An 11,518-nucleotide genomic window follows, 5' to 3' on the forward strand; every position below is an offset into this window, starting at 1 on the left:
TTTCCCAACATTCCTTTCTATCCCACTCAAGTGTTTATTTTACAAACAAGAGTTAACATGACATTATAGGACAGGGGAATCTATTATGTAATCAAATACTCTATTGTTATTGTTGTTAAGTGCCATCGAATCGGTTCCGACCCATAGTGACCCTGTATAGGTTTCTGAGGAGCAGCTGGTAAGCTTGAACCACTGACCTTACAGTTCAAATGGCTTTGCAGTCTGACATATTAACCCACAGCACCACATCAGGACTCCTTAAAACTGGGGAAATTGTGACACAAAGAGGGCAAATGTCTTTTAAAAACTGCTTTTTTGTGCTTATTTTTTTGTTGCAGTTGTGACTATACATAGCAAATTACACATCAATCCAACTGTTTCTACATGTACCATTTAGTGACACTGATCCCCTTCTTTGAGCTGTGTAACCGTTCTCCCCTTTTTTGAGTTTTTCCTGCTTCATTAACATAAATTCACTGCCCCTCCTCCCATGGTTCCTATCTAATATTTCAGGTTGTCAATTTGATCACATATAGATAACTCTTACAGCCTTGGAAACCCTATACAGGGTCACCAAGAATTGGAACCAAGTCGATGGCACTTTGTTGTTATTGTTATGTGCTATGGACTCGGTTCCGAATCATAGCGACCCTGTGCAGGGTTTCCGAGGAGTGGCTGGTGAGCTTGAACCGCTGACATTGCAGTTCAAACTGACTTTGCAGTCTAGCATATTAACCCACATAACTCCAGATAACACTCTGTTGTTTTGTTGTTTTTAAGTACCGTTGTGTAAATTTTGATCCATAGTGACCCTGTGTAGGGTTTCTGAGGAGCAGCTGGTGAGTTTGAGCCACTGACCTTACAGTTCAAATGGCTTTGCAGTCTGGCGCATTAACCCACAGCGCCACACCAGGACTCCAGATAACACTCTGTTGTTGTTGTTAAGTGCCGTTGTGTTAATTACGACCCATAGTGACCCTGTGTAGGGTTTCCGAGCAGCATCTGGTGAGCTTGAACCACTGACCTTGCAGTTCAAATGGCTTTGCAGTCTGGCACATTAACCCACAGTGCCACACCAGATAACACTTGACAACAGATAATTCTTAAAAGAGGATGATGCTATAGGCAGACACTTTTTACTAGTTAAGCTAAATAATTGATTTTAAGAACACTTCAGGGGTTATTTTATTTAAGCTGTAAAGATTATTTCAGGGTTTGAGTTTCAGAGGTTCATCCAAACTTTAAGGCTCCAGGAAGTCTGGAGTCCATGAGAATTTGAAATTCTGTTCTGTAATTTTCCCCTTTTGATCAGGATGCTTCTGTAGCAGCTTTGACTAAAATGTTCAGTACCGGTAACTAGGCACCTTCCAGTTCTTGTTTCATGGCAAAGGAGGCAGCTGTTCATGGAAACAATGGGACACATATTCCATATGTGTTTTCTATTCCTGAATTTCCTTTGTCAAGGTCATTTTTGAACCCCTGGCCCTAAATCTCTTGAATCTGATCAAAGACTCTTTTCAAAGAGCCACATTGGTGTATATAGTTCTTGCCTTTATAGAATTTGTAATCTATTTGAGACATACTTACATACAAAAGCCAGAGTTTAATTCAAACATAAAGAAGGAAACAAGAAAACCAAGGAAGGAACTTAATGGTTGAGCACTTATCGTGTACCAGATAACTTTCTTTTTAAAATTCTCTTAACTGCCCTATAAGATGGGCATTGTTGCCATTACTCTTGTTAGGTGCCATTAAGTCAGCCCTCTGCTTCTGCCACTGTGTCAATTCATCTCACTGGGGGGCTCCCTCTTTTTTCTGACCCTCCACTTTTCCTAGCATGATGTCCTTCTCCAGGAACTGGTACCTCCTGATAATATGTCCGAAGTATGAGAAACGAAGTCTTGCCATCCTTGTCTCTAGGGAGCATTCTGGTTGTACTTCTTCCTACACAGATTGATTTGTTCTTGTAGCAGTCCATGGTATTTTCATATTCTTCTTCAACACCATAAGCTCAAATGCACCAATTCTTCTCCGGTCTTCCTTTTTCACTGTCTAACTTTCACATGCATACGAGGCTACTGAAACTACCATGTCTTAGTTAAGGAGATGCTTAGTCCTCAAATTGACATCTTTGCTCTTCAACATTTTAAAGAGGTCTTGTGCAGCAGAGTTGCCTAATGTCATTTGATTTCTTGAGTGCAGCTTTCATGAGTGTTGATAGTGGATACAAGCAAAATGAAGTTTGACAACTTCAATCTCTTCTCCATTTCTCATGATGTTACTTATTGCTCTAGTGGTGAGGTAAGGATTTTTTTTTTTTTTTCTCTTTGCATTGAGGTGTAACACATACTGAAGCTATGTGTTTTTCTGGTCTTTGATCTTCAACAGTACATAATTCCAGTCCTCTTTCCTTTCAGCAAGCAAGGTTGTATCATCTGCATATCGCAGGTTGTTGATGAGTCTTCCTCCAACTGTTGACACTAGTAGCCATCTAGTTGTTTCTGACTTCTAGAGACCTTAGGTATAAGAGAACAAAACAGTGCTGGGCCCTGCACCATCTTCTTGAGTATGTTTGACTTCATTGTTGTATATGTTGTGTCAATCCATCTCATTGAGGGCTTCCTTGTTTCTGTTGGCTCTCTACCAAATATGGTGACCCTTTCTAATTACTGGTCTTTCCTGAAGATGCGCCCAATGTAGGTGAGTTGAAATTTCACCACCCTTGTTCCCAAGGAGCATTCTGGTTACTTTTCTTCTCAGACTGATTTTTATTGTTGTTGTTATTGTTTTTTTGGATAGTTCATGGTATATTCAACATATGGATATTATTATCCTCACATTTTAGCTGAGGAATTTGATATTCAGAGGGTTTCCATGACTTACTTAAGGACATAATAGTGGCAAGTGGAAGAATTCACGGTTGGTTTGAAACACAAGGTTGGTGGTTCAAGCTCACCAGCCACTCCTCTGAAACCCTATACAGGGTCATTATGAGTCAGAACTGACTCGACAGCACTTAACAACAACAACAAAGTGTATGTGGTCTTTACATGATGTGTGGCCAGAGCACTATAAAGCAATCATTTAAGGAAGTGATTTCAGCCAGAAAACATCAAGTCCAATGAGTCAATTGTCTCCCTTGTTGTCAGTAAGGAAAACAGGATTTCAAAACCAGTTAGGGGTGTACAATGCAGCCTGTGAATTTTCATGTTGCAGAATGAAAGAGCAAAGAAAGGCAGACTGAGAAGACAGGACACAAGAGAGGAACATTCATCTGGCTATTTTTGCATTCACTATTAGTGACACAAAACTTCTAATCAAGCATTTAATACTCTCTTTTTTGCCACTCAGTAAAAAGCCTTTCATTTCAATTCGCCTCCTAGGTGTTCTATGCCAGGCAATTACCTTACCAGAGGTTTTCAAAGTCTAAGAAATTAAATGGGCGGTTCTTAAAGAACACTCTCTCCTGAAAGCATAATTACAGTTAAGTAATAACAAACCCGAGTGCACAAATTGGGTTTTCTTTTTCCCTCAGCTCCCATTACAGTTCTGTGAGCTCCTGGTGTACCAGAAAGGACACTGGAAGCCCATGCAATTGCCCTGTGATCCAGAAATGAGAACATGCTGTCTAACTAAATCATAGTAGGCTTGCAGACAATTAGACCTTTGGGGTTTTTTTCCCCCTTGGCTTGGCCATTTGCTTAGTTTATGGCATTTTTATGGCCGATAGTAAGATTACCTGAAGCTCCAACATGGCAAAAGGACTGAGATAGGGCCTTAGGTGTGGCCTGTGGGGCAGCAGATGGAGTGATAGACATTAATGGGATTCAGGACTTTCAAGGACACTTGACCAGCCATAGGACAGACAGCACAGCCTCTTGCCTTCCAGAGCTAGGGGCTTCTCATGCTGCTATTCATCTAGTCTCCTTGGATGGGTCACATTTTAGAGCATTGTGGTAGGTGTACATCTAAAATGCACACCTCCCTTCAAGATTCCAGCTTCCTGGGTAGTCAACCAAGCACTAGTTCTGTGAAGCGACTTTTCAGATAGAGTTAGGTTATTTCATGGTCAGTGATTCAGACCCACTAGCCATTCCTTGGTAACCCTATACCTGGTGGCTATGAGTCAGAACCAACTTGATGGTACTTGACAATAAGAACAAGGAAAGAAAGATAAGGAAGCAGTGAGTTCAGTTTGGAACATTTTTAGTTTAATAGCTGGCCTTGAAATAGGGAAAGGGTCCTGGAGCATCAAGGTGAGCCTGGTGTCATCCCACGAGCTCTTAAAAGTAGAAGAGTCAGTCAGAGAGATACTAAAGGAAAGGATGCAGGAGAGATGGGCACCGTAAGAAGGATCGGGCCACCATAGCTCGTTCTGAGATGTAACAGGAAGTGTGCAAAAGCCAGAGAGAGACCTATAAGAGTGGCCCCCAGATGACAGCCTTAAGGCATAAAACTGAAATCTATCTCAAACCTGTATGAACCTGGAAACAGATTCTCACTGAAAGCCTACAGAAGGCAGGCTGGCTCTGCCAACACCTGGATTTCGTCCCCTGTGACACTCAAGCAGAGAAACCAGATGAGGCTACAAGACTTCTGAACTATGAGATCACAGATGGGTGTTTTGTTTTACTGATTTTCTTCTTCTTTTAATTATTGGGATTTTGGTGAAATTTTATAGAGCAAATCAGTTTTCCATTAAAAATTTTATGTAAATTTTGTTTCATAACATTAGCTGCAATTCCTTTAATTTAACATTGCTCTTCCCACTGCTTTGTTTCCATTTGCCTTTCTTTCTTGTCCCTTCCAGCCTTCTGAGCTTCTTTTAGGGGCAAATGCTGTCCTTTTGATCTTGTACAATTGATTGTATGGAGCAGTGTATTTCTCATGGGTATTATTATTCATTTTATTGTTGTGTGATGTTGCTAAGTGCTGTTGAGTCAGTTCTGACTCATAGCAATCTTCATAGGATTTCCAAGGTGAGTTTAAACAGCCAATCTCGTGGAGCAAACCAACCTTGTGGTTTAGTGCATTAACCTACAGCACCACACCAGGACCTCACTTTATAAGTCTCTTTATTGTTTGTCTGAAAGGTGATCTCCTTGGTGTTGGTTCCAGGTTTGAAGGGTGTCTAAGGGCTATAGGCTCAGGAGTTCCACCGGTCACTAGCAGATGGGTAAATCTAGTCTTCTTTATGATTTTGAATGGTGTTCTACATTTTTCTCCTATTCTGTTCAGGACCTTGTGTGGTCCCACTCAAAGTGGCCATTATTGTTAGCTGGGCACCATCTAGTTCTGGTCACCGGCTATTCAAATCTGTGGCTACAGGGTTTTAAGCCACTGAATCTGTGATAATTTGTCATGGCAGCAATAAAACACGAGTACAGATCTCTTATGATAGGGATGAAAGAGTCTCCCCTGGAGTATTTTCAGCCTCTCTTCTTCAGGTCTTAAGATGAGGCACACTTTTTGGGCAATTAGAAAAAACTCCAATTTAGGACACCTTTATTGGAGTCCTGGTGTGGCGCTGTAGGGTAAACACTGGACTGCTAACCACAAGGTTGCAAAGTTGGCAGTTCAAACCCACTAGCTGCTCCATGGAAACCCTATATAGGGTCGCTGTGGTTGCAACTTACTCGACAACATTCGATAGCAACAACAATCACCACCACCACCATGTTTAATTTGATAGTCCCTGGGAGGTGCAAATGGTTTGTGCTCAGTTACTAACTTCAGGATTGGCAGTTTGAACCCTCTCAGTGGTGCCATGAATGTAAGTGCTGCATCTCTTAAGACTATAGCCAAGAAAAGCCATCATCTTCCCACTTGTTACTGTGTTTCTACCCATCATTGAAGCAGCGGTGTCTCCATCTCATTGAAGGTCTTCCTCTTCTCTACGGCTCCTCAGCGTTACCAAGGAAGACATCAGTCTTTCTCCTGGAACTTGTCCCTTCCGACAGCATGTCCAGAGTATATGAGACAAAGTCTTGCCATCCTTGATTTCAAGGAACATTCTTGCTGTATTTCATCCAAGACAGATTTGAGTGTGGAAGGAGTAACATAATGCATATTGAACCCAAATTTCCTCTCGATGGACTTCTTGTCCTCAGGGTTCTCTGACACCACTTTCTTCCACATAACAGACTCTGAAGGGTTAGTCTTCAAAGTAAGGACATGGGTACTTCAGGAAGTCTCTAAGAAATGTTATTCAGCAGATCCCATAGAATAGATAATGTGATGTTTACTTTCAACTTCAGCTTTGAAAACAAAGGTAATGCACCTAACGAAAAATTTAAATTATTATTCAAATTTATAGTGGTTTCCTCAGTTAAACTTATCAAAGGATTACTCGGCTGGTTTGTTTTGTTTATTTGTTTTGCCTGATCAAATGAATGCGATTTAACTCTTAAACTCTATTGAAATATTTCACAGTATTTTAAGGTGATAGAACAAAAATCATGTTTTTATTGTTTCTGGGAGTTGATGTCTGGTTTAGAGTTACAGAATGTTAGATTTGAAAGTCATCCCCCTCCCAGCAATCACAAGAATCATATCAAGAAAATCATTCTCAGTTATAAGAGCATACACACATACTCCACAGTCTTGTGGGTCTGGACGAGAGTTTACGAATCCTTTCCAAAAGGATTATGAATTTAATGACCAAAGTCTTTATATCAACTGACTTGTTTAACATTTAGTTAATAGTCCAAAATTCAAGTCACAGACAATTTTTATTATGAAAAAATTAAGCATACTTCAACAAATTACATATGACCACATGCAAAATTTATGCAGATTTTATTATTTTTCCATGTCACATTAAAATGCAGGGTTCAAATATTTGGATAACTGTGAACCACAAATTTGTCTGCCCTGGCTATTAAATAGTTTTCATTTGCCTCGATGTTCCACTATGGACTAACTCATAGTAGACCAACACATTTTCATTAATTTTGGTTTCCCACCTAAAATGTGGTATGTGTATTTGTTATTGTTGTTAAGTGCCCTTGAGTCCGTTCTGACTCATAGAATCCCTGTCTAGGGTTTCTGAGGAGGCTGGCGAGTTTGAACTGTGAACCTTGCAGTTCAAACTGATGCTTCAAATTACACATTGGAAATTCTGACAGGTAGACATAAACAATTAATTCGGCACTCTCTACTTCACTCTAGGGTCTCTGGTGGTGTAGTGGGTTAAGCATTGGGCTGCTAACAGAAAGGGTCAGCAGTTTGAATCCACTAGCTGCTCCATGGGGGAAAAATGAGGAAGTCTGCTTAGTAAAGATATACAGCCTTGAAAACACTGTGGAACAATTCTCCTGTGCCCTACAGGATCATTTGAGTTGGAATCTGCTGGATGATAGTAGGTTTGGTTTTCTATATCCCAGTTTGCTTCTTTAAAGGTCTGATGAAGTGTGGACAAGTACACAATGCCCTGAGTATCAGCAGCTAGTGACTGTTCATTGTTCCTGATCTTGGATCCTCAATGCCTTTGTTTTACCCACTTCTCCATTTTCTTTATCATCCTCATTCCCCTTTCCATTCTGACTTTGCTTAATCCCTTCAGGTCCCTCTGGGCTTCAGAACTTCTGCTTCATTTCTTTATTACAATTCTTGTCCCACAAGCTTTTGTAGCAGCTCTGCAGATAGATACCAGGAGACTCTTACTTCCCTGGGAATCTGTATATTCTGCTGTCTGCTTGAGGTCTGGAGTGGCCTTCCCATAACCAGTTACATGGTTGCTGTTGAGTCAATCCTGACTCCTGAGGACTATGTGTGGCAAAGTAGACCTGTGCTCTGTAGAGTTTCAATGGCTGATTGTTGGAAGTGGATTGCCAAGTCTTTCTTTCAAGGCACTTCTGGATCAATTTGAACCTGCAAGTGCATTACCATTTTCACCATCCACACACAGACTCCCATCAAAATAAACGACAACAGCAACAACAGAAACCGAACTCCACTGCTGTCGAGGGAATTCTGAATCACAGAGAGCCATAGAACAGAACACAACTGCCCCCATAGGGTTTCCAAGGCTATAATCTTTACAGAAACAGACGGTCACATCTTTCTTCCAGGAGTGGAATGGCTGGTAAGTTGTTTATGTTCATTTTATCTCTAGGCCTCTGTACGTTAAAAAAAAAAAAACATCTGGTGCATTTTTTTCCTTCCCTCTCCATTTTCATTAACTATCAGTTATTTGTTGACATTGCACTAAATGTCATGCTTTCTAGGTAATGTGCTGTGACCCCTGATAATTTTATTAAGACACCTTTGTTGTACCTACATCACCCTGTACTTTCCCTCATCTACGCATATGACTGAGCATTTTAATGCTGATTCTTTATGTAGTCAGGAAATAGTTAACAAGCTGATGCCCTTTATATTTGATAACCCTTAGTATTTCTTCCAGAGTGCCTTTTTTTTCATAGACATCTACAGTATATGCATATCTGAAGCTTACGAAAACCTAACACATGTCTGTTGATCACATAAGATAGATGTTTTGAGAAGTGAGACGCTGTGGTGATTAGGAAGGTGGGGGTTGCTAGTGTAAGCTTGACCACCTGTTGCTGTAAGGTCAGTTCAGAGGCCAGAATGTAGTGGCACTAATAAACCATCCTACCACGATCACCACAAACACCTGGTCTCTCCATTTAAGCTAATTAATAGTTATGATTTCCATAATCCAGGTGTGAATTCACAATGTGTGTCTTACTGATGAACAGAACCACTTTGGATATATTTTCAATAGAATTCTTGCCAGGCTGGTTGAATTCCTGTTTGATTAAGAACTAATCATTTTGCAGTCTGGGCTGCCAATGTGCTCCGGTTGGTCCTAATAGAGGAACAGACAAAGCAGACTCTTGTGTTTCTCCCAGTGATGGGAAACTCTCAAACAGCACCATTCAATCTTTAACATGCATGGAACCATCTTGTTAAAGTGCAGATTCTGATTTAGTGCATTTGAACCAGAGCTCAAGCGACTGAATTTCTAACAAACTCACTGGTTAGTTCTGAGAACTCCACCCTGAACAGCAAATCTCTAGAAAAGAAGAGGTGAGACTTCACAGTTGCTTTTCTTCAAACTCTAGTCCTTTCAAAGTGACTGTTGTGAGAAGTTGGGCCAAGGGAACACAGATGGGAAAAGTCAGAGAATGGATCCTTGGCCCTGTTGATGTAGAGAAAGAGCTGAGGGAGTTCATGAACTGGTCTGTGATGCCATTGAAAACACAGCCAGGGTCATATTTATTGCCCCTGCTTCTAATTCTACCTGGGCTCCTGAAAATGCAAAATTTAAAAATGAACTGCTAAAGGAAGTTACACGTTTAATTTTTTCTCTTACCTACAAACCAACAAAATGAAATCAGTCATTGTCTAGTTGATTCTAACTCATGATGACATCGTGCATGTCAGAGTAGAACTGTGTTTTCCACAGAGTTTTCCACGGCTGTGACCTTTTGGTGGTTCAGGAGTATTTCCCAGTCTTTCATCCGAGGCTGGACAAACATGCTGCTAACCTTTTAGTTCATAGTTGTGCACTTAGCCTTTCGCACTACCCAGAAGACCTCTCTCTCTCTTTCACCTAATAGTTGTGGTGGCGGTTATGTGCCATGGAGTTGGTCCCAACTCATAGCCACCCTGTGTAGAGTTTCTGAGGCTGTAAATCTTTACAGGAGCAGAAAGCTTCATCTTGTCACTGCTTTCTTACCTCCCAATTCCAAATATCAAAAAGGGAAAATTTTATGTTTATGGAGAGTAACTTCTCTTAACCTCTCTCCAATGTATATAAGTTTTTGAAGCTTTAGCTTTACCCATGATAGTTCTGTGACTTAGCTCTGGAGAACACATTGATGTATCTCCTTTAAATCTGTCCTCTAAGTGGGAAATGGGAACATAATTTGAAAAAACAAAATCACTTCCTTTGTTCATCTTCCAAGTTAGTACTGAAAGAAGAAAATTGGTAACAATAGTACCACTACCACTGACAACAAAAATCCATGCTTCCCTGACATACACTTGAACTTGTTTTGGGGTCTAGATTGGCTAAAATTATAGGGTTCTGACTTAATAACCACTTCTTTCAAGAGTGTTTCAGTTGTTAGAATTTCTTTTCACTTAGACTTTTAACCTGTTGTCTTACTTCAAAGTTTTATTTTTGCTTGGATGTTCAGAAGGAGGCTGAACATTTCTGCCCTTTAATTTTCAATTTTTTTTTAACTAGGCAAAGAACTTTATTAACATTTGTTTCAAATTTTATTCCCAGGCTTCTTCAGTGTAATTGACTGCAAAGAATGAATCAGGTCTAAGCAAAGCCTGAAAAAAGCTGCAGCATCCAAAAAGCTTGGTTAAAAACATTGATGGTGGTGGTGGTTATGTGCCATGGAGTCAGTTCCGACTCATAGTGACCCTGTACAGGGTTTCTGAGGCTATAAATCTTTGCGGGAGCAGAAAGCCTCATCTTTCTCCTAAAGAACAGCTGGTAGTTTCAAACTGCTGAGCTTCAGGTTCACAGCCCGATTCGTAACCACTATGCTACCAGAGCTCCTTTTAAAAACATTAGAGATCTGGATTTGATCAGATCCATGAACAAAACAAATAGAAAGAACAGTCATAAAATAGTAGCTCCAAGTAACTTCTTCAAGTTTTATCTTCTTCAAAAGTTAACTCCAATCAGTTACCCTCGTTCTTGGATGCCTCATCAGATTTCTCCACAAGATCTGGAACGTCATCATCATCATCCTCTCCAATGACAAGTGGTGATTTTCCAACCACAGATTCTTTAGACAGAACTTCAGCCAGTCTTCTTAAACTAGTCCAACTGTCTGCACCAAGCTGGTTTCAGATGCTTAGGAGCATGTCTGTCAGCTGCATTGTGTCAGCATGGCCAGTAATGGTGAAAGTGTTCGCTGCCAGGGTTGCCTCAACTTTAGGAGTGTTAAAGTGGGTCACTGCTCCTTGGTTTGTGAACATATTCACCCCTTCAGTACCAGAGATATTGTTTATCCCCAATTTCTTCAAGGAGAACTGAAGCTTTGTGTGTGTGTGTGTTTTTAAACTCATCTGCTGTATCTGTTCTTTCAACCACCTTCTTTCTGAGAGCAGTTCCTGTTCCACCAATTCGCACTTGTCTCTGCAGTTTGGTAAGTTTTTCCTGATTCATGATCCTTTCTTTCATCTTGTCGGAGTGGAAACGCGACCGTGCAGAGGCTTAGGGCTGGTGCTCAGGGAGCCTTTGGCAGACAGGCTGAGATTAGTTGCATACATGCGAAGATGCGGCAATCTGCCCTTTATTTTTTCTGCAAGATCATCAGCAAACAGGACTAAGATCTCAACCAAAGGTAGACCCTGATCTATTTCAGCAGTCTCCTGAATGTTTCTGCAGGTGGTTTCTCAAACCTTTACTTTTATATACTTAAGAAAAAATAAAACCAAATCTTAATGTCAAACATTTGATTCAGTCAGTTTGGGAACTTAACTATGTATATATATATATATTGAATATGCTACGTACAGTTTTGTG

The 11,518-nt window shown here is 40.5% G+C and overlaps 1 pseudogene; it reads right to left on the reverse strand.

Annotated features, from left to right (window-relative positions):
• Positions 1-10,668: 10,668 nt before the first annotated feature.
• LOC102824461 lies at positions 10,669-11,173 on the reverse strand (annotated as a pseudogene).
• Between the last annotated feature and the right edge of the window lie 345 nt (positions 11,174-11,518).

The sequence above is a fragment of the Chrysochloris asiatica genome, unplaced genomic scaffold, assembly GCF_000296735.1.
Source record: "Chrysochloris asiatica unplaced genomic scaffold, ChrAsi1.0 scaffold00055, whole genome shotgun sequence".
NCBI classification, from domain to species: Eukaryota; Metazoa; Chordata; class Mammalia; order Afrosoricida; family Chrysochloridae; genus Chrysochloris; species Chrysochloris asiatica.